Consider the following 23401-nt stretch of genomic DNA (forward strand, 5'->3'; position numbering starts at 1 on the left):
CCCTGGTTTTCTCCTTCTGAAATCATGATCTGACTCTGACTAGCCACAAATGCTTACATTTCCTCTCTGTGTTCCAGTTTATAAGAACCAGACAATGCCTTTGCTTCTTTCCTGTTGGGAAATACCAGGGCATGTGAGACAAGCTTCTTCTGAACCAAAACTCCACTGACCCTGTGTCAAGCACATTAGAAACCTTTAGCAATGCAGTCAGTCCTCAGCATCTATGGGGATAGGTCCCAGCTCCCACAGGTACGTAACTGCTCAAGCTGCTGGTGTCAAGATGGCACAAGCATCCACAGAATCACCCACAGCCCCTGCCATGCACTATTGCTGGGCCAGGGTCATGTATGTAAGCACTGACCCTCCTGCACACTCTGAATCATGCCTGCATTACACAGCGTCTCACAGCCATCAAAATGCAGTGGATGTAGCCGTTACATTGTTTAGGGAAGAACAAAGAGAAAGGAAAGTCTGCGTGTTTAAAACAATTGTGGTGGGTTTGTTTTTGGTTTTCTGGACTATTTCTGACCTGGGGTTGAATTCATAGATGCAGAGTTCACAGATAAACATGGTTGGCTGTACTAGCCACCCAAACATGCCTATAAAAAAATTCTTTTAAGAAAAAAAAAAAAAAAAAAAACACCTTAAATGAACAAGAGATTTTTATGTGCTTTAACATTCACTCTATAACCTTACCTGCATTATACTGACAACTTGAAGATGGATCCATTCAAAGGAAAAATAACATTAGCCCCATATAAACAACCATCATTCTCTCAAAAATAAAATGGAGCCTGAACTGTATACAACACAGTATTACAAATGTATCTTTTAGAGCCACCTGCTTAGCCCTTTCAAAGTGTTTTTACATATCTTTGTAGCTTTTAAGTTCCTATTGATTTGTGGGTTCTATTCATAAAATTCAAATTAGCAGTGCCCTAGCTTGTGTTTCTCCTAGGCACAGAGAGGCGGGGACAAAGAGTGGAAGGAGTGCAGAAGATGAGTGCTGGCCTGCAAAAAGATGATCCAAGTGCACTGGGAAAGCCGTGGAAACAATGGCACTCCTGATGTCTGGATGGCGATCTAAGTCGCCGTGTTTGTGTGTGCTCTGTATCCCAAATCCGTGTGAATAAGGCGTAGAAGAAAACGCTAGGGGGCAGTAGGGCCATCTCTAATCCAAGAAGAAACTTGGTTTCTAAGGCTTCACCCTGCCATAAGGACAAGCTTCAACCGGCCAGGCCTCATGGCCTACATCTATAATCACCCCTCTGGATCCTGAAGCAGGCAGATTGCCACCTGTCTCAAGACAGTCTGTGCTACCTAGTGCAACCCTGTATTAAGAGAACAAAATTGATGAGAATGAACAAAATTAAGGGCCAGGAGAGATGTGGTGAGAAAGCACCACAGGGATGGCCTGTGCTCATCAGATATGAATTCCCTAATTATGATCTCTGATGGGAACCCAACCAAATATTTGAGGATTGCCTGGAAACAGGCCTCTCATACAGGTAACAATGTTTTACAAAATACAAATTGGAGGTTGGGGAGAAAAAAAAAAAAGATATATATATTTCCCATTTTGCTTTTTAAGTCTTACTTATCTTAAGCTGGCCTTGTTATTTTGCATCCAAGGAGGACTTTAAACTTCTAATGAGCCATAAAAACCACGGTGTTAACGGACTATAAAATGCATTTTCTACTTTCTATGAAGTTTTTGGCCTTTCCTCCTCAGTGTCTAACTTTCACCTTTAAGGTGAACTAAACTTCTATCTGCAGCACAAGCCATGCAATGTTTTGAAAGGACTAAACTAACCTAAATTCCAGGAGAGTCTGCATGATATTACATAATAGATACACTAACCATAAGCAGTTGAAATATGGTTACTCAAGATGCAGTTATCAATGTTCAAGTTCATACTTGGCTCCAGGAAACAAAAAGGACAAGTGTAATGGAAGCAAATGTGGCTTCAAAGCAGCGATTTAAGTGTTCTTTTTCCACAGCTGGTGGAAATGGGGCTCCTGCTCTGTCCACCGCCTCTGGAATCCCTGCATACAAAGGGACCAATCTGGAAAGACCCAACGGGGTTTGCCTCCCCCTCCAGCTCTGCCTTCAGAGCTGGCCAGGTATTTCAAATGCTTCCTGAGGACGATAATTAGACATCTGGTAACAGACTGCACGTGCCTGCGGGGCGTGCTGGTACTGTCCTTTCCATTAATTATGCGCATGCTGGGAGCCAAGAGGACTTGGTCATGAATCAACCCAGGGCGCAGGAGGGGACCCCAGAGCTACCAGTACACACCTTGTTTGCACGCTCAGACCAGGAACAGATGCTACATCAAATCTGCAAAATGCCCAGCAAAGGCACGTGTGTGGGCAAGCCTGTGAGCCCTAAGGGAACACATCGTGAGGAGCAACGTTTATCAAACATTCAAAACCGTGCCTGGAGTGTGGGGCGGCCCAACTCTCACACTTCTTACACTTCACTCTATGGAGTTACATTCGGGTGCAAACTTTGACTCTAACCTTTGCACACTGTGCCCAGGCCTGGCAGAGCCTTGACAAGAACACAAATAAAATGCTACACACACACACAAAATCGAGCACTTTCAAAGACCATTTCAGGCGTTCCCAGATTTCAAGGTGAAAAACAGAAAAGTAGGAATTCAAAGATGCTTGTGGGAGTCTGGAATTCATTTGGTGATGAAAGAATCTTTGTCAAAGTAAAAACCCACTTTGTGTCCTTAATTGCCAACTATTACTGACTACCTCCAGACCATGAGATTTTGCTAATTAACACATCACTTCTACCCATTTTTTTCCACCTTCATTTAACTTTCCTGGAGATCAAAACAAAAACAAGCTCAGCCACGCCCACTTTTTAAGAAGACTCTAGATTTTTATATTCTTTGGAACAAAGACATGAAAATGCGTGCAGGTGTTCATTAAAGCCTAAGGGATGTTTCACATGACAATATTGCTCAGAGAACATCTTTCCTGTCACCTTCTGGTCTAATTTGCTCAGTCCTAAATATCACAGCATGTACACAGCAAAGATCCGCCAGAGAAAACAGAATTCCTCACAGAGAAAGCCTAAGGAGAGCAGACTAGGGAGGAGCCGGGCCTGAAACAGGAAGCAACTGAAATCCAAACCAGAGTCAGAAGAGGGGGGACTCAGCCCCCACGGATGGGACTTATGCTGAGCTGCCCATAGTTCCTTTAGCAAAAGGACTTGGTCGGAGGGACTAGGAGAGACACCAGCATTGGAGGGGTGGCATCTTCAGCCAAGGGAAGCTGCCAGGAAACAAAAGCATGAGAATTGGAAGGAAGGGTACTTCCTGGCCATTGCTAGCCGATGCTGGCCACTAAGCAAGCAGAATGGAGAAGTCAAGACCCAGTCCCATCCTGCCACCAGGCTTCCTCTAGCACCAGCTAATCAGGGAGCTGGCAAATCACAGTGTTGAGCTACAAAGTGGTCTTTATCTTGCTCCATGAATCCTGAGCCTCAGCCTCTGTAAAATGAATATTCAGAGAGAAGAGCCGGGTCAGTCAAAATGTGAGGATTGTGTCAGTGACTGCTACTGTTAAGTTTAAAAACAGGTATGGATGTTTCTAAGTATTTGTCAATTTCTGCAGTTAGACTGCTCAGAATTTACCCACAAATCCCACTTGTTCACAAAATTAATGCACTATAAGAACACATAGAGCGCTGGCTTGGCAGATGAGGAGAAGCCGATCCCCCAGACAGACACCACCCAGCAAGGACCCGGGGGCTTGTGCCAGAGACCTGCATCACACAGCTGGGGCACAGAGTGAGCCATCTGGTCCTGAGCTCCTCCACTGAAGAGAAGGCACCTGACAGTCGGCCCTGAGGCTCCTTCCAGTGTGTGAAATCATTGCTGTGATGTGACGATACTTTTCAGCTTTTACAATGTAACTCTGCAGGGCTGAGTGAGAGTAGAGCCACTCAACCAATCTATGTGTCTCCCACCCAGTTGCCATGTTTACTAATATTTTGCCAATACTGATCAGTTCCCTTTCGGAGGGTGGCTGGGGGGGCTACAGAGCCGAGCAGCCATGTCAATAATTTTATTATGAGGCGAGATGATAAAGAATTAGCACTGAGATCAGAACATCATAGTTTGGGCGGTGTCCATTTCTGAGCAACGTCTCACACATCGCATGCTGTCTGTAGGCTCACTGTGAAGCAGAGGGGGAACTTTCGGTTGCTGACCCCTGTTATCCACCTCCCAAGCCCTTCAGTTGCAGGCCTGCACCATTGTGCCCAGTTTGCGAGATGCTGGGGGCCGACAGGTTTTGCGTATGCTAAGCAAGGAGATCCTAGTGCCAATGAACAGAGTTACGTTAATTCTTTTTCTCCAAGTCTGTATCACTTCTTATACCCCATTTCAGTCAATTCAGTTTTGTACGACCCCCACACCTAGAACTAGGTTGCTTCAGTGATTTAAAACTGGAGATTTCTCAGCAAAGTTTAGTTTTAGAGGAAAGAGTATCTGCCATAAAGTAATCAGAGGGAAGCAAATACTTCAGATTTGTTTGGGGCTTGTGGCTTAAACTATTCTGGGTGCTGTTGATAAATGTACATTTTTACCTAATTGCCTATGGGAAAGCTAAAATTAAGTATTTAAAAAATTAGATGTTACCCTTGAATACTTAAGCTATATATAAATTTAGAAACCACACTAACAGCAGTTGCTAAGGAAGCAAAAACTCCAAGTACAACACATAAGGATAAGACTCATTATCTGAATATTTACACAACAAACAATAGTGCAACAGGACTCAAGAACACATTTCTCCTGTAGGTCAGGGAGACCTCTCTCCAGTGCCACCTTTTCTTCCAGGACAGGAGGCCAACTGTGCCAGTGAAGAAAAGCCACATTTACACGGTCGATTTAAGCATCTAAGTCCCTATTTCTTTCACAAATGAAAGAGGCAGAATTACCAATGGCTTATAAAACAAGCAAACACACTTGTACATTACCAGCAAGAGGCCAGGTAACAGGCCACCCAGCCAGAACATACACCACGTCTGGTGTTCTGTGGCCAACAGCGCAGTACTTTGTATATCTATTTATCTGCATTTTTTTCATCAGCTACCAGTGGCAGTATCCACAAAAACATTAACTGGGGGAGCTCGAGAGATGGCCCAGCTGCCAAGTACAGGCTGCTCTTTTAAAGGAGCAGGCTTCAGTTCCCAGCACCCACCTGGTCCAGTTTCCGACACCCACTTCTGAGGGCACTACACACGTGTGGTACATAGACACAATCACACACGAAATAATGCTTTAAAAAAGACATAAAAGCTAAATCCATCTGACTATAATTCTACTGCATATCACTTTTAGTGAGAAAACACATAATACTATCTTCATATTTTCTGTATACTTATATAGAATAGCAATTGTTTAAGTACAAAAAATCAAACACTCCCTTGTGTTGAGACAAAGGCGTTTGAAAGTTAAGTGTTGGTATAATGTTCTTTTGAAATGTATACACCTTACCCTTGTTCATTCAAATGCCGATCTCTTCCCCCACCCCTGGTTTGAATCCAGATATTGCATTGTGATACTCATTCTAAACATCCTGTCTCAACTCTTGTGTAAACAGGCCAAATTAAAGCAACTAGACACAATGTTGAGCTGGGAGGAGCCAGAGGACAGGAAAGAGGGGAGGAGCTAAAGGGCAGGAAATGAGTGGGAGGAGAAGGGGTGAGAGGAAAGCTAGGAGAGAGCTGAAGGGAGATCTTGGAGGACGTGGAGCATGAACCAGATCTAAGATTTCACAAAAAGCAAATATAATGTGGGAAACCTAAATGTTAGGAAACTATTAGGGCTTGGAGGTTTAGGATGGAGTAACTATTGCCCAGCATTGTGTTCTAGGTTAACTAAACCCAGTCTCTGTGTGGTTATTTGGGTATACAGCTGTTTAGAACTAACAGCAGCATTACTAAAAGATAATAGTAAATATTAATCACTGCTTACAACAGTTAAGTAAAGGGGCTGGAGAGATGGCTCAGTGGTTACGAGAACTGGCTGTTCTTCCAGAGGACCCGAGTTCAGTCCCCAGCACCCATGTGCTGGCTCACAACCATCCTAAACTCCAGTTCCAGAGGATAAGATGCACAGGCACCAAAAGTAAAAGACAAACAGCAAGTTACATATATACACATAAGTATGAAAAACTATTTTCAGATTTTGCTGAGAACTTTAATAATACATCCTATAAAACAAACCAGTTCCCCCAGCAAACTATCCCCACATGACTCAGTCTCATGGGGTTTTTGAGCTGGCGAGGCCCACTTCAGCTTGGCTAGGTACGGGTCTCACTTGGCACTCAGGCTGGCTTTGAGCACTTGGCAGAAAGCTGGGACAAGAGACCGGTAGCTGGTGGCCAGCTCTCCCATTTGATACTGGAGCTCGGTTTTCTTGCCAAACCTAAGCAGTGTCGCACTCTAACCACACACCTCCTCCTCCCAGGGGTGTATACGGAACAACCCCAACCTCAGCATTTCTGTATGTGCTCTGTGCAGGGAGGCGGGAGCCTCAAACTTCACAGGAAGCTGCCTTCCTTTTTCTGTCAGTGTCACTTCCTGTCATAAGCCAAGCACCTCGCACCATCGGGCATCTCCCAGGCACCGATGGCCTCACGCAACCTTCCAAAAGCCGAATCTCATTAAGATGACAATGAACACCATCTTGCTAACAGCTCAGAACTTAATCACTCAGCAGTGTTTTACAAGCGCAGAATGACGCCATCGTTACCCCTCAGCCAAGCAATGAGAAGGCTTAGGGCAGGGAGTCAGACTGCACAGCACAGTTCAGTTAACAAACCCGACTCTGACAGGACTACAGGCCGACACCCAGCTGCCACAAAGCAACTTCGGAGTCCTTTCCAAACTCCTCAGTACCAGGACCGAAACTGTCAGACAGCAGCCCACAGGCCGCACACTGAAGCAGCTCGATCACCTCCTCTCCAGAGGGGAAGCCTCATCCCAAAGAATTACCAACGATGCTTCAAAAGGCTGTGTGCGCCTTGGTCCTCTCGTTCCTGTTACAGTCCATGTATTCTGGGGAGAAGGGTTAATTCTTTAACAAGTTTTAGGGTTCAAATTACACTGGTTGAAACAAAATCAGAAATAAGTCATAACTGCTAAAAACATTTCACTGCAAAGCAACTGCTATTGTGGTTTCTGCCAAAATTTATAAAATTGTTGTTTATGAATATTTATAAACATTTTATATACAATTTTCTTATAAAACAAATAGAAGGCTGATGCTGTATGTAGCTCAGTTGACAGAGAGCTTGTCGGGCATGCCAGAGCTATAGAAACCACACCCATGATCCTAGAACTTGGGAGGTGTAGGCAGGAAGATTAGAAGTTGAAGGCAATCCTCAGTTTACATATAGTTTGAGGTCAGCCCAAATTGCATGAGATTATTTCTCAAAAATAGGGCTCAGAATGTCTGATTTGCTCCTAGCGTACAGATGGTCTCTGTGACAGTAAGGAAACTGGGGCAGGAAGGAGAAACTGAAAATACACGAGACTGAGAAGAACGCCAAGAAGCTGGTCCACCCAGCAAGGACCCAGGGGCTCGTGCCCAGAACAGCCTCATTACCAGCACAGCAGGATGCAGAGCCAGTCCATCTTATTTGAACAGCCTAAATCCGAGTAGTCAGCAAACAGTAGAGTAACATGTAAGAAAGCCACGCCTACTTCCTTTCATTTTCCTTCAGTACTTTGAAAGTAGAAAGAATAAACTATACCGTAACTAGGAAATAGTACTTCTATGAAAGCGGGCACACTAGCTTACTTTATTTCCATGTTGTGCTGCCTACTCCTTTCTGCAGGATGTTTTGGTTACATAAATATAGCTATCGATTCTGCTTAGAAGTTACACGTGAGAAACCGGAATCTTCTGGCAACATGACGTGTTCCTTTTCAGACACAACTTTGACACTTGTGTAAGAAATGCTTAGACACATAGACACATCCACACAGAAACAGATCACAGAAAACATCAGTAAGACATTGAAGACAGAGGTGCTCCAAGTAATTAGGAAGCTTTTCCCGAAGAATGTTAAGGAAAAAACACAAAAGAATGAGGGGTTTTTTTCCCCCCAATTCTCAGGGAAGTTTAAAGGGGTCAGAAAGTTCTGTACCAACCTGCCTTTTGCTGACTCTTGAAGTGGCTCTTTTGAGATTCAAGGACCTTGACAGCCGCAGTGCCTTCACCGAGTCCTTCCTGGAGGCACCAGAGAGGGAGAAATACTTCCCTGTACGATTCTGCCTGGCTTGGTCTGCCATTTCTAGCCATCAGGGGAGGGGAAAAGCCAAGATGTCTCAGACTGCAAAAGCGAACTAGAGAAAAAATGGTTTCTCAGTCTCCTCAAAATCCAAACACACAGGCTGGTGCTCAGGAAGGAAGGACAGCCTGAGATGGGGGATGAGAGGCTCCAGCTGATCCACAAGAGCTCAGTCCTCCCTGGAAGCCGGCCGAGACTACACAGGGCAATGCGGATCTCTGAGCACCCAGGGCCAGGCCCAAGAGCGCCAAATTAAAACACCCCTCACCAGTTAAACAGGCTTGGTAGTTGGTCAAGACCAGAACTGGGTGTAGCAGCACAGCCTGACAGTGGCTGTGAGTAAACCTGTCCAGGTCAAGAACGTCTCTCGCTTATGCTGCACAAAGGCAGCAGGGGTTTCTGACAGGGAGCCAGCACAGCAGCCACCTCACTGCAGGGCTTTCTGCACGGAGCTGCTGGACTTCGGCTCCTCCACAGAGAAGTGTGGCACCGTGTAAAGGAAAGACAGAATGCGTAAGTAGCATGCCCTCTGGGGCTCCAGGACACTTCCTCAGACCTGGAAAGGGATGAGGCGCTCCGTTTACATTCTCTCCAAAGAGGCCATGCAAGGGAGGTATGAGGCTGAGGGGACGCTCTGCCGGAGTTCCTGCCCAGTCACGCCAGGACCGAGGTCCACTGCCAGGAGGAGAAAGGAAAGGGGTGAAAATTAAGATGGAGACTTAAGTCTTTGGAAAGAATGAAGATTTAACAACAAAAATGGCGATGACAACAGGATGTGTGTGTATGTATGTACGAGTGTGTATATCCATGTATGTGTATCACCTGGGAACTGGAGACGGCTCAGTAGCTAAGAGCACTTGCTGCTGCTGAAGAACGAGAGTTCAGTTCCTAACACCCCCACGACAGCCCACAACTGTCCCTAAGTCAGTTTCTGGAAATCCGCCCTTCTCTGACCTTCTGGAACACCAGGCATGGGTGTAGCACACTTGCAAACATGGAAAACTGTCACACAAAACAAGTCTAAAAGTTAAAGCACAAAACTCAAGGCTTTAGGAGTGATAGCTCAGTAGGCAAAGAGCTTGCTATGCAAAAGTGTGAGCCTCCAAGTTCAAATCTCTAGAATCTACTTATAGGCAGGTCTGCAATTCTAGCACTTCTAGTGGGATGGGAGGCAGAATCAGACTATCCGCTGAAGCTCACAGGGCAGCCGGCCTGGTACATGCAAACCTGAGTACCGTCTCAAACAAGGCGAGGACCGAGCTCAGAGGTTGACCTCTGACTTGTGCACATCAGCAAGGCATACACTCACTTGCTCTCATGTGCTTAGCATAATCGTACAAACACAATTCATTAATTTTAAGAGCAAGGCCTTATAACATACTCAAGCCTAATGCAAGGCTTGAAAACGGTGCATTTGAGGTGCAAAAGATGGCTTGCCACTAGAGAAAACCAACTCCTGCAAACTATCCTCAGACCCAGAAATGGGCCGGTAGCATGATCTTTTTTAGCGTTTTTTAGTGTTTCAAGTTATTTCCAGAAAATGTGCACGAAGACGAAACAATTACCTACTCATATCCTTGTCTGGTTCGTTTTGTTTTTTGGGGGAGGGGGAGTAGAAGCTAACCGCATTTAACAGCATCTTTGGTTTTCAAATACTAAAAATACCCACTTGGACGTTCAGCTACCTTTCTCTTTAGGAATGTACACGTTGGCGCCCCACTGGGAGCTGTCGGAGTTTAAAGTTGCAAAGACCTCCATGTTTGTCCGGCCACTACAGAGGGTCCCACTGCCAGCCCAGCCCTCCTCAAACTGACAGAAAAGGGAAAATAGAAAACAAGGCCCGGAGCAGCCTGGTTCAGGTTTGCTGTGAGCGCTCGGGTGTTAAAGGAATAACACCCTTAATGGCAGTGTTCATAACCAATTGCCAATGGCAACCACAATCCAAAACTGCTATATCAATTCTCAGGCTTAATTATCAACCTCCACTTACGGATACAAACAAAAACGGAGGCTAAATAACCTTCCCGGGCTCATACTGCAAAGCCATGTGGGAGGTGAACGGGACCGGGTACCTGAAGGCAGACCTACCATGCAGCACCAGGCACCATAATACAAGCTACCCCTGTAAATGAAGCCACACAAGAGGGGCTCAGCCCTAAGCCTGCAAGGGCTCGCATAGATGGAGGAGCATCCCCATTCTTCCTGTGCTCTCCCCATCACTCAGGAGACATGGCCCCTTCCAACCCAGCTCCGCCCATTTCGTACCCCTGGCCACCTGTACCTCTACATACACTTGAAAGGCTGAACCCAAGCCAGAAACTGACTACATTAAGTGCTATGGAATACGGCTTTGATTAGCTGGCCACTTAAAATGTTCCCTTTCTCAGAGTCTCACTAAAATGAGCCCACTAGGAGGAAATTAATCAAGACATTTAGTCACTGAATTTACATTATCAACTTTTTAAATCATCCTTTTCCCGGGCTAAGTCACACAGACATTGAAAACACAAAAGACAATTCTCTCCAAAGCTATATTTAGGTATGCCTAATGTTTTCTTCCCACTGGAATTAAGCAGAAGTATCATCAAGGAAAAAAAAATAAGGGTGGTAGTTGAAAGACACCCTCGACATAGCTTACACCCAGCCCTCAGGAAACATCGACACTTTGTGCTGAACATTCCAACTTTTCCCAGTAACTAATTATTTCTGCTAAAATTAAACCATATCGAGGCTAGAGAGACTGACAATTAACCGCAATTAACAGCACCGGCTGCTCCTGTGGAGGGCCAGCAGCCCCAAGGACTCTCGGCCTTCTCTACAAGCTCCAGAACATCAAAGTCCTCTGGCTTCTCCAGGCACCAGAAACCTGTGATAAACACATACCTGCAGACAAGTAAATCTTTAAGGCCATGGAAAACTCATAGGCTATTGTCTTAAGTGATTGTAATAAGTCCACCTTTGTCACAAAAGCACCTATGCTTGGGCTCCTGGTCTCTGACACTATGGCAGAGGCCCTCCAAGTCAGCATAGTTCATCTGTGTTACTGCCTGTCTCACACTAGTATCTGGTACCCAGCGGCACCCCAGTCTTGACAGCCCCACCCAGCACCTTCACTCTCCAGCCTCCATTGGCATCCTGGAAAACCTGCACCAGCCAGCTCAGACTCTGCCACTCAGCCCTCACACCCATGCAAGACTCTCAACCCCAAGCCCCTCCATTTTCAGTTATCACTCAAAAACAAAATAAAGACTGCGCTGGAAAAACATAGCTCAACCAGTTTCCAGATTTGTGTCAGTTCACACACCCCTTTAATGAAGGGAAAGTCAGCAGGAACCCCCGTGAGAAGTCACTTGCTACAATACCAGAGTTTTGGTATTAGCTTTCTGCCCAGGACCCTTCTTTGGAGGGTCCTATGGCCTTTCAGGAGGGTAACTACCTTGGTGGAAAATAATCAGACTTTGTAGAGCCCCCTGAACACTAGTTCTAGGCTGGCACTGTTGGTAGGAAATGCCAAACACAGAAGTACAAGTCTGTGGAGATCAGGCAATCACGGGGCCTTTGATGGAAGCCTACGTCAGTGGGTCCAGTGGTCATTTCCCAGTTCTATAAAACACGGCTGGGATAGTCACACTTAGAAGCTGGCAGAAGTCCATGGTTCCCTGACCTGGGCAAAGGTCAAACGGATGCCACCGGAGTCACCCCTACCAGAGAAAACAGCCAAAACCGTACCAAAACCTTGGAGGACTGCAGAAGTCCGTACCAACATCAAGGACTTGAAAGCTACAGGGGTAGAGATGCCCACCACATCTTGCTTAAACTGTGACCTGTGCAGAAGGCGGGTGGAGTGGGGGAGGGGGGAGGGGGAGTGACAGCTGACTGCTGAACACTCAAGTATCGACTCCAACTGCAGCCTCTTTCCTCGACATCTGTTGACTCAAGGCCAGCAGTGTGCCTTAACAGCTTACCTCAAGGTACAGAGTCCCCAGCCCCGTGTCCTAACTTAGTTTGAAGGGTTTTGTCACTATCGTTGAGCTGTATTTTTTATTTCACATGTCCAAGTGTGTCCCTGAATGTATGCACACATGGAGGCCAGAAGGCGGCACTGGGTTCCTGGAACTGGAGTTATACATAATTGTGAACTATGTGGGTGCTGGGACCAACTCCAGGTCCTCTAGCAGGGAAGCTGCCCAGCTTTGGTCTTCTGTCTCTTCCACAAAGTATCATACTGCTCCACTATATAACATCTTGCCGAGCAGAGCAAGCAAGGGGGCAGCAACTGTGCAGTGGAGGGAAATAAGTAAAATTCAAGGCTTTCTACCTTAGCGAGATTTCCAGGAGGCCAGGGATGCGGGTTACCCAGACAGTCCTAAAGTGAAGGGGAAGCAACTGGACCCTCCCCACCGACAAGGACAGTTTAAGTGGGCCTGTTCGGATTCTGAAAGTAGCAAATTCCTCACGTGGGCATGTTTCGCCAGCACATACACCAAGTGACTCAAAGCTGCTGGCTTTGAGTAGGGCCAAGTTATCAACAAGTCCAGGCTGCTGGGCAGGCTGTTCCGCCATTTGAACCATATGACCCAGTAGAGCCGATGCTGCTTGAGGTGGCTGTGTCAGATAGGCCTGCTGTCTGGAGTCTCCAGCAATCCCCTCCAGGTGACACAGCAGAAACCCCTGGGATTTTATAGCACGGTTCTACCAGCCTGGGGCCAAGTGTTCTTTGACAGATACTCTTGGCTTGCTATCGGTCCTCAGTAGAAACTAAATGTCCAAGAACGAGTCAAGTTACAGTGCAACCTGAACTACCCATCATCAATTAGGTGTGATTTGATCCACCAAGTCATAAAAGCAGATCTGCAAAGCAGCACTCCACCAAATGTGGGTGTGACTGTGCGCAAAAAAGGTCCTGAACATACAAAGAAAGGTTGTCCGTGTCTGTGGTCCCTACTCCTGCTCCAACATTCCAAGCATTACCTGCAGCCTCGTGGAGTGTGCTGTGCCCAATCGTTGGCTGCCTGAGGAAGAGGAAATCAGGCTCTGGTTTGCTGGCAGTTGTGCACACCATTCTGATACAATGACGATGTGGACAGCTGCAGAGAACTATCGCCCCTTTCTGGAACACCCCTAAAGGACACGTGTGGAAAAATCTTCACAGTGGGCAGAACACCAGGCAGGGCATATGGTCATACCTATTGCAAGATAAGTAATTAAATGTCGATTCCTGGGTGGTAGCTAATTGCCTAGCAGAATGGGCAGCGACTTGGAAAGAACAGGACTGGTGAGAAAGACATTTGGGCAAGAGGTGTGTGGACAGACCTGTCCAGATGGACAAAAGCTGTGCAGACATACATGGGGGCTCACCAACACGACTTCTGCTCGCCCCGGCTGGCCTAGCCAGACCACCTGCCTAGTGCCAGCTCCACCAGCAGTAGACCAAAACCAAGCTCCCAACACGGCCCCATTCTCGGCATGAACAGCTAGCAGCATGGTGGCAGGTTGGCCACATTGGACCACTTCCATCACCGAGAGGACAGCACTTCAGCCTCACCGGAATACATCCCTGCTCTGGTTGTGGACTTGCCCTTCCCACACATAATGTGTCTGCCAAAGCTGCCATCGGTGGACTTACGGAATGCCATATCTATGTCATGGTACTCCACATGGCGCCGCTTCTGATCAAGAAGCTAATTTCCCAGAGAAGTGTGGCGGTGTCCCATGGTAATGATGACCACAGGTCTTACCATGTTCTGTCCTGACGCAGACGGCTTGACACAAACAGGGAAAGGCCCTTTAAAGGCAGTTATAGCACCAAGCAGATGTCGATGCCCGAAGGGGCCGATTCAGGACTTTCCAAAAGGTCCTACGCGCTTTCAATCAGTGGCCGATACGTGGTATACCTTCTCCAGCCCGGACACGCTAGGTTCAGGACTCAAGTGGGAGTGGCCCGGTCTCTAGCACCCATGGTGACACTTTTTAAAAATGCTTCCTATTTTGGTGACGCTTTACACTCTGATGGTCTAGAAATTGTGGGGTTTTTTTGTGGGGGGGGGGGGTTCTACTAGGAGGCACAACAAGCTTGGAAGCTCCGACTTCCCCTTGCTGTTCTGGTGCTTAAACCGAGATGAAAAAGGGATGACTGTGGGGAGGAGTGATGGATCCAGACTATCATGGAAGTTGGATTGCTTCTCTACAATGGAGTAAGAGCGTGTCTAGAACGTAGGAGATTCCTTAGGGCATCTCTCGGTGCTACCGTGTCCTGTGACTGAAGTCAATAGGAAACTACAACAGCTAATCCAGGCAGATGACAAAGGGCGCAGACCCTTGAGAAATGAAAATAGGGGTCACCTTTCCAAGAAAGAGCCAAGACCTGCTGAGGTCCACGGTAAGGAGAGGAAGGCGGTTATAAATGCCAGCCAAGATCAGCTGGTCGGAGGCAGACATGAGGAATGTAGCCAAAATGTTTCTCTCCTACATTTTCTGTTAAAGCGTGTGTGTGCATATGTACACAAACTAAGCAGACTGTTGTGGTCTCTGTGCCATTTCATTACCCTGTCAATGGTTAAGGGCTGCGATTCTGTACTATAGTATTTAAGTTAGGAGACTGAGGTTCAGCACTCAAGGGCTTTGCCAGCTACTCGGATTACACAGCGCACCCGTGGTTGTATGAGGTGGAATTCCGACTTTGTTTTTCATTTGGAAATTAAGCATGACACAAGGAGATGTGCTTGGCCGTCAAGCTGACAAGGAATGGATGTTTTTGGCTAATCTTGGTGGCCAACTTGACTGGGTGAACCAAAATGCAAGCACCGAGCCCTCGGGTAAGGGGTTTTCGTGATGCGGCTATCCGAGACAGGAGGACTCGCCCTCAGTGAGGGCAGCACCTTCTATGGCAGCTCACAGAAACGAGCAGGGAGAAGCAAGCTTTGGGTGTGTTGCCTCACTCACAGCAGGTTCATCCGTCCTCTTGCTACAGCAAAGCCAAACTTCAAGTTTCCAGTGTGCACTGATGACAAGCAGCAACTCTCCAGGGCTCCTCCGGCCCTTCACTGCCAAGCTGGAGCTGCTGAGGCACCAGCCCTGTGAACGGACCAACTACTAAACTCTTGGCCTCTCCAGTGAGAGGAACACTGCCGGGCTACCAGAAGTGCAACATACAAGGCACGCCAGTAAATCCCTTCACACACACGTGCGTGCTCACACCCCCAACACACCTTCCTTTAGAGAACCCAGACAAATCGAGTGTGGTGGCTTTATTGGAGAGATTCTAAACAGAATCGTGAGGACGAATTTCTCCAGTGTGTGTGGTGGTGTCTGAAGCGGTCTCTCCAACTCTCGAAGCTCCATTACCAACAGCCCCTCTGCCAGCCTGGAGGGCAGTGAAAGCCCATGGTAAGAACTATTTAAATAATAGCGCAAAATAAATGCATCTGACATGCAGAGTTCACCTCTTGTGAGGAGCAAGGAATTTAGTCACAGTTAAAAGTGCACATGGCTTCCACATGGCGAATGACAAATCGCCCCGAAGGTCTAAGTAACAAGCATCTTAAGCCTAATCGTGTTTCACTACCGTCTACTGCAGAGCACTCAAGATGGACGGCAGAGAGGAGAGCAGAAACCAGAACAGTCAGCATGGCAGTGGCTTTCTAGCACTGTGGTTGTGAAGAGCACCCCGAGTTCTTCCGGTCCCCAAAGTCACCATCAGCTTCAGAACTGGACCAATAGCTGATCAACCACAGCTTCAGTTCCCCTGGCAGTGCCCCCCAGAAAATCACCTCAGAGTCACCCTTGCTAAGCGAGAACCCCAAATGGGAAAAACGGCACCTGAGAAACCATCAAATACACAAGCCCAAAGTTCACAGCGGGCACGGCAGTGTACCTGAAAATCCGTTTTTCTTTCGATCAAGAAAATGGACCATCCGGGAATGAGAAAAACCGATTTGAATTGAAGCCAGGTACAGATAGCTCTTGAAGGGCAGAGGATGAAATGTTCTGAGAAAACCTACCTACAACCAGCGGTAAACTACCTACAACCAGCTGTTGCAAGAGCTGGGTGAGCTCGGCTACAGAGCGTCGGCGAAAAAGGCCTAGCTCTGCAGGAAACAGGTCAGTTATCTGGGAGACATATTGAGAGGGAAAGAGATGGCTATCGGAAGCTAGAAAAGAGACTGTATTTCACATTCCCTCTCCGTGGGCTACTAAAAAACCGAGGGAATTTTTAGGTACAGCGGGGTTTTGCTAGCTGTGGATTCCAGGATTTGCCAAGATGGCAGCCCCTCTGTATGCCCTTACAAAGGGCAACGACTCTTTCATCTGGGGAAGGGATGAACAAAGCTGCATTTGATAACAAGCCTTAATGTCGGCCCCAGCATTGGGACTCCCTGATGTGACCAAACCCTTCCATCTCTGTGTGGCCGAGAATTGGGGAATGGCCAAAGGGGTGCTAACACAGAAAATTGGACCCTGGAAGAGACCCGTAGCCTGCCTATCCAAAAACTTGATTCAGTAGCAGCAGGGTGGCCAACCTGCCTGTGAATAGTAGCGGCACTAGTAAAAGATGCAGACAAACTGACTCTGGGACAGGACCTCCCCATCTCTGCTCCTCATGCCCTTGAGAGTGTCATAAGGCAGCCACCTGATCGCTGGCTCACGAACGCCCGAATGACATTACCAGGCTTTGCTCTTGAATAACGATAGAGTCACCTTTGCCCCGGAGACAGGGCTAAATACTGACACTTATTGCTGGATCCAGAAATCCAGCCCCCAGAGCATGATTGTTTGTAGGTTCTTGCAGAGGAACAGGGATGGTGAAAGGACTTGAAAGATCAACCTCTTCCTGATGCTGAGGTGACACTATATGGATGGGAGCAGTGTTTTGGAGAATGGGAAGAGAAAGGCAGGGGCAGCGGTGGTAGATGGACACAAGGTAATATGGGCCCAGGCGTTGCCGGAGGGCACTTCTGCTCAGTGAGCGGAATTGATCACTTTAACCCAGGCATTAACTCTGGGAAAGAATAAAAAGGTAAACATCTACACTGATAGTCGGTACGCCTTCGCAACAGCCCGTGTGCACGGGGCCATCTATCAGCAGAGAGGCCTGCTAACATCAGCCAGTAATGAGATCAAAAACAAGATTCTGGCTTCGCTCAATGCCTTGTTGCTGCCTGCCAAGGTAAGTAATTCACTGCCCGGGACATCAGAAGGGAACTTCCAGGGCAGCAAAGGGGAATTAACATGACCGATCAGGAAGCTAAAGCAGCCCATAGAGGAAACTGTTCCAGTAGTACTGACCATTGAGCTGCCCAGAGAAGAACGACTAAACTCAAAGTGACTTAAAAACCTCACCGCCCTGACCGAGTGTGAGACTCAGCAGTGTGAACCCTGTCAGAAGGTAAACGTAGGTAAAAATTTCCAGAGCCCAGGGAAGCGGCTGAGAAAAACTAGACCCAGAATGCATTGGGAAGTGGATTTCACCGAAATTAAACCAGCCAGGTACGGCCATAAATATCTCCTGGTCTTTGTGGACACTTTCTCAGGATGGGTGGAAGCTTTTCCCACAAAGAAAGAAACTGCTCTGGTCATAGCCAAAAAGACTATGGAAAACATTTTTCCTCGATTCGGTATTACAAAGGTAATTCGGTCAGAAAATGGGCCGACCTTCGTTGCTCAGGTAAGTCAGGAAGTGGCGAGGTTTCTGGGGCTTGACTGGAAATTACACTGTGCTTATAGACCCCAAAGTTCAGAAGAGGTAGAAAGAATGAATAGAACTCTAAAAGAGACTCTCACCAAATTGACCATGGAGACTGGCGGTGACTGGGTGGTGCTCCTTCCCTTGGCCCTTTTTAGAGTCCGAAATACTCCCTTTACTAGGCCTGACTCCCTTCGAACTACTATATGGGATTCCTGCTCTCCTTGGGCCCCCCCCTTGACATAACTAGTGTTAACTCTGACTTGTCCAGGCTGAAAGGACTGCAGCTTATTCAGACAGGAATTTGGAGCAAGGTTGGCAGTGCATATGCGCCTGGGACCTTGGAGGTGCCCCATCAGTTCCAGGTTGGAGATCTGGTGTACGTGCGACGACACCGCAGCCAGAATCTGGAACCTCGATGGAAGGATCCTTATTACGTCCTGCTCACCACTATACCAACTGCCGTCAAAGCAGAGGGCATCGCAGCTTGGATCCACGCATCACACATCAAGCCTGCTCTTCATCAACCTGCAGACACCTGGAAAGTCCAAGCCTCCAGCAAACCCGCTAAACTGAAACTCATCAGGGACAATAAACTCTGACCAATACTCGCCTTCGTCAGGGAATGTGTAAGTGCAGTTTAGGTCCTGATGCTCCAGAGGCAGTATCAACCTCTCCCTGAGGTTGATCCACAATTTTAGGGTTAAAATTGAGGCAAAAAGAAAAGGGGGGAATGAGGGACCACCCGGGAATGAGAAAAACTGATTTGAGAATTGAAGCCAGACACAGCTCTTGAAGGGCAGGGTGAACTGTTCTGAGAAAAACTACAAAACCAGCTGTAAACTATCTTCATGCTATTCTTGCTGACCAATCAACGTATAGAGCAAAAGTGGTCTGATTTTCAGGTATAAAAACCCTGTGCGCTTTGCATGTTCGGGGTTGTCTTCCTGGCTTTGGAGGGGCGACCCTATCTCGATTGGAATAAACCTCTTGCTTTTGCATCGAGTTGTGGTCTGGGTGTTCCTGGGAAGGGTGAGATCCTGAGCTCCTGAGCTGTGAGACTCCAAGTCTTTCAGTTTCTGTCCCAATTCAGAGCGGGCATGATGCCAACTCTCAGAAACACGGCCTTGAACAATCGGCAGCTGCGCTCACCAGCTCAGCCCAGCAGTAACATGGAGGAGATAGAGCCAGCTATCAGTCATGCGGAGGTCCCCTGTCACCCTAACGCAGACTGGCGGGATCAACGCCCTGTGTGACCGCTGGCATGTAAGGACACGGAGCTATTGTCAGCTACCTCCGCATAGGTGTGGTAATACCACGGAGGCTGTGGCCACGAGCCCTTTCGCAATTCCAGTTCAAGCCAAACCACCAGAGGTGTGGGCAAGAAGCTCTTTACGCCCAGTCACCCTGTCTCACGGCAATAAAAAATCTGCTGGCTTCCATACCCAGGGACAAACACCCAGCCACACGCTTTCTTTTATCACTCGAGGAGACACCCCATCCTTTCCGAGCAGTCAGGGGGAGCAGGCAGTGATGCCGTGGTCGTGGCAATGTCTGCAGGACCTTCCAAAGCTGGTAGTGAAGAAACACAGACCAAAGGCAGCAAGGGAGCAGCCCTGTCAGAGGAAAGCACCCACACACAAAATGCCTGGAGCCTGCACACACATCCTGTAGCAAGCCAGTGGCTCAAATAGGCTGGTCATCGCGCCCTGGCTGAGAAGACCCTGTGTCCTACAAGCTCGTCACAATGATGGACCTGTACTGAAAAGAGGGAGTGTCTGCAAAAACAAGGGAAATGGCAAAGAACATTCCGTTGTATTTCCATTGTAAAAGTTGCCATTTAAAAAATTCTAAAGTGTAAGTGTTAAATTCCAGTCTCCGGAACAGCATTACAGCCTGGCGTCGGGTGATGAGGTGAGCGCGGGTGGCCCGGGTGACTTTCCATCTGTGTTTCCCGCACAGACAGAAGGGCTCCTTCCAGCCAGGGAGACCGCCACTGCGGCAGAGTGCCCAGCCGTGAACTCACCCTGTCCTTGTCATCGGCCACATCACAGAGGATGTCATCCTGGTCCAGGATCCCCCCGTCTCCATGCTCCAGGCGGTGCACCTGGATCCAGTAGTTCGGATCCTGAAAAAAGGAGAAAGGACAAGTACATGAGCATCACTGAAAGGGAATTCATAATTTAAACTCGACTTCCTGACCAGCACAGGGAATAATATTACAACCAGTTAAAACCTCACACAGCGCTCACGGCATGGTAGAGAGTCCGTTCACCTTCCTCTGGGATTAGGTCACTCACATTCTTCCCTGGCTCCATGCTGTCCCATCATGACAGGAAAATTCGTGGCCTCAGACACTACTTTCTCTCAAGCAGATCAGACTCTCCATTGTCTGATGCACCAACTGTCCAAGAACCCGGCAAAGTAAAGCCGCACATCCTGCATCGGAAACCTCACGTTTGCGCGTCGGCAGAGTGCACGCTGCACACTCTGGTGCGGTAACGTGCTCCTCTCCAACAGGACCGAAAATAAAAACCACAGAGCCGCTGCCACGCTGGCCCATGGACCGAGAAGGCTGTGGCGGGAGCCTGCATTCACATAGGTTAGACCCAGTCCACACGGGTACACGCATACAGAAATACAGGAAACTGTTGCTGCAAGGGACCCATTTCCCAAAAACACAGACTTGCTACCCAAAAGTTGTATTAACTTTTCCTAATATTTTTTTTTCTTGAAGACAATGGATGTGTTGGCTACAACACAGATTCCACCAGATCTGTGAGCCGGGACGAGGGAGTGGCAGACATCAGCATTCTCTAGATGCTGCTCTGACTCATCGCTCACACAGGAATGCCTCAAATCAAGAACACATGACTCATGTCACAGTAAAGCAGAATGTCCATCCTGGTCATGGCTTAGCCAGAGGGACAAGCAGCTCAGACCCCCCTAGTCAATACTACAAAAGCAGGAACATGGACATCGCCTCAGCTACCTCAGAGTAAGGGAACTGTTCATCTATTAAACACACACACACCGTATACACACACACGCACACACGCACCACACACTATTTCGCTTAGCAGCGTGGGGAGGAAAGCTTGTGTTCACTTGTGCGTACTGGGTCGCAGTGCACGGAGGAAAGCCACAGCACGAATCCGGAGACAGGAACCAAATTCCAAAGGCATGGAGGAGCACCATTTACAGCTACGGGCTGGCGGCCCATGGCTTGCTCACCTTTCCTACACCTCCATGACCGCCAGCCCACTCACACACACCAAACACTAGTCATGAAAATGCTCTATACACCTGCCTACAGGCGAATTATATGGAGGCACATTTCTCAGAGTACTTCTCAAATTACTACAGCTTATGCCAGGATAGAAAACAAACCAATACACATACCAAAATAAACACACACCCCTAGACACACACAAACACATCTTTACATTCTCATGTGGCTCAACTGACCCGCGTGCTCCCCTAAATTCAACGTCGCCCACAGTGGACCTTTAAGACCACAACTTTGAGCGTTTCAGAGTTTGTTGTTTCTGTATATTTGTTTAGTAGCCAAAGTCTCGAAACAAACCACCTTCCAAGTTCCCAGTGGTGTATTCCCTAAAGTTTCTTAGGGAAGCTTTGTAACTAATGTCCCATAGTGACGATGGAAAAGGAGCCCCTCAGCACAAACCAGCTTATATGGCAGCTTCCACTTTCCATCATTTCTCCACACACAAGCAGCCGGCCCTCCCAGACAGCTCACACCCGTCTCCTAGCACCTGCACACTTCACAGGGCATTAGAGCCAGACCCGAAAACCAAGGCCAGTGTTTGCTCAGCCTCATGCCTTCATCCTTCCCAATCTACCCTGGCACTCCCAGCATTCCGTGGCTACCGGCATCTCCCTGCTGGATCTTGCCTTCTCCAGGCTCCCCTGTCCACCAGCCACATCTTCCTAGGCCTCTGCTGACATCTCTGCCTGACCATCACATACCCCAGAGCAGGCCAGAGGTCACTGTCCACCCTTTGGCCAATATCCCTAAGCACACAATATCCTTAAACACAAAGGCGTAGCCAGAAGTTACACTTGATGCTTTACTGGCTGAGAATGAGTCGCCGATAAGTGACAAATCAACTCTCCAATCACGCTGACCACAAACTTTAAAGAACTATTGGGTTGTGGAGGTGGGTCACTTTGGGACATAGGCGGACTTTAAGAATTTGAGTTTGATGGCCAGAACCAAGTAAAAACACCATGTGTACAAATCAAAATGCAGAGTTGAAACCCAGTCACTACAGACGCATCTACAAAACACTCCCAGACTTACGGCTCAGGGGGTCCTGAGAGGAGGGGGTGGGAAGGCCGCCAACGCCAGCGGACTCGCTGCGCAACTGCGACGAATGTCAGAAGCTACGCCCATGAAGTCTCATCCACACGCAAGGACGAGCCGAACAGTGCACGAGGAAAAAGCCCACGAGGCCCCAACCCTCCATGAAAACCCACAGGCAGCTGAGGTTCGGGGCTGGAAATGTAGTCTTCCTGGGGGATGGGCACATCAGTTGTCCAATGCCACGTGGTCGGCACTGGAAACACACACACGAGTAACACATGGATTGACAGGGTATGGGGATGCGGGCGCGCAGTTACCTATAACATACTCATGTATAGCTTACGCATAAGAGCCATACACGGTTATGGCAGTTTGAGACAGGGTCTTCTCTGTGTAGACCAGGCTGGCCTCTGCCTCCCTGGGATTGCAGGTGTGCGCCACGCTCACACACATTGTTTCATCAATGTGCTGATGCCTTAGGCTCATTCCCCACTGCCCTCAAGTCCCCAGCAGCTTCTGCACAGCCACACGCCATCGGTCCCGCCTCGTCCTTGTCCAATCCCGCCAGTCAGCATCTCCTCAGACTCCCATCATCTTTTACAATCCTCCAAGATGCTGACCAAGGCTTTCTGTACCCGAGACTTGTTGGCTCCACACCAGGAGAACAGTCAACTATATATGACGTGCATCGGGCTGTGCGCTCCGTGGGGCGATTTTCAGGAAGGGAGTGAGCACGCGTGATCTGCTCTCCCCAGAGGCGAGAAGGGTGTCTGACCTCCACAGCACTCCAACAGGTAGAGCATTGGTGGTGGGTTTGAGGCTTTGGGGTTTTTTTTAAATCAGCGTATGTATCCCTGGCTTTTCTGAACACAGGGCTGGCTTTGAACTTGTGGTCCTCCTCCATCAGTTTCCTGAATCCTCAGAATACAAACTCTCACTCCTAATAACTAAGCCTCCCATTCCTCTTCCCACCTTTTTCTCCAGTTTTGAATATTCTAACTTTTCATTTACTTTCTAGTCTCTAATTTCTTCATTCCTAACGTTGTCTCCTATTAAAATATTTTTA

At 48.0% G+C, this 23401-nt stretch overlaps 1 protein-coding gene across 8 annotated transcripts in view; it reads right to left on the reverse strand.

Moving 5' to 3' along the window:
• Pard3 (par-3 family cell polarity regulator) overlaps positions 1–20136 on the reverse strand; it is a 416186-nt gene extending 396050 nt beyond the window's left edge. For all 8 annotated transcript variants that reach the window (XM_055617584.1, XM_055617582.1, XM_055617583.1 and 5 more), the window contains exon 1: positions 20035–20136. The gene's annotated coding sequence lies outside the window, so the exon portion shown is untranslated. The remainder of the gene's footprint in view (positions 1–20034) is intronic.
• Between the last annotated feature and the right edge of the window lie 3265 nt (positions 20137–23401).

The sequence above is a fragment of the Psammomys obesus genome, unplaced genomic scaffold, assembly GCF_907164565.1.
Source record: "Psammomys obesus unplaced genomic scaffold, mPsaObe1.curated_primary_1811, whole genome shotgun sequence".
Classification (NCBI taxonomy): Eukaryota; Metazoa; Chordata; class Mammalia; order Rodentia; family Muridae; genus Psammomys; species Psammomys obesus.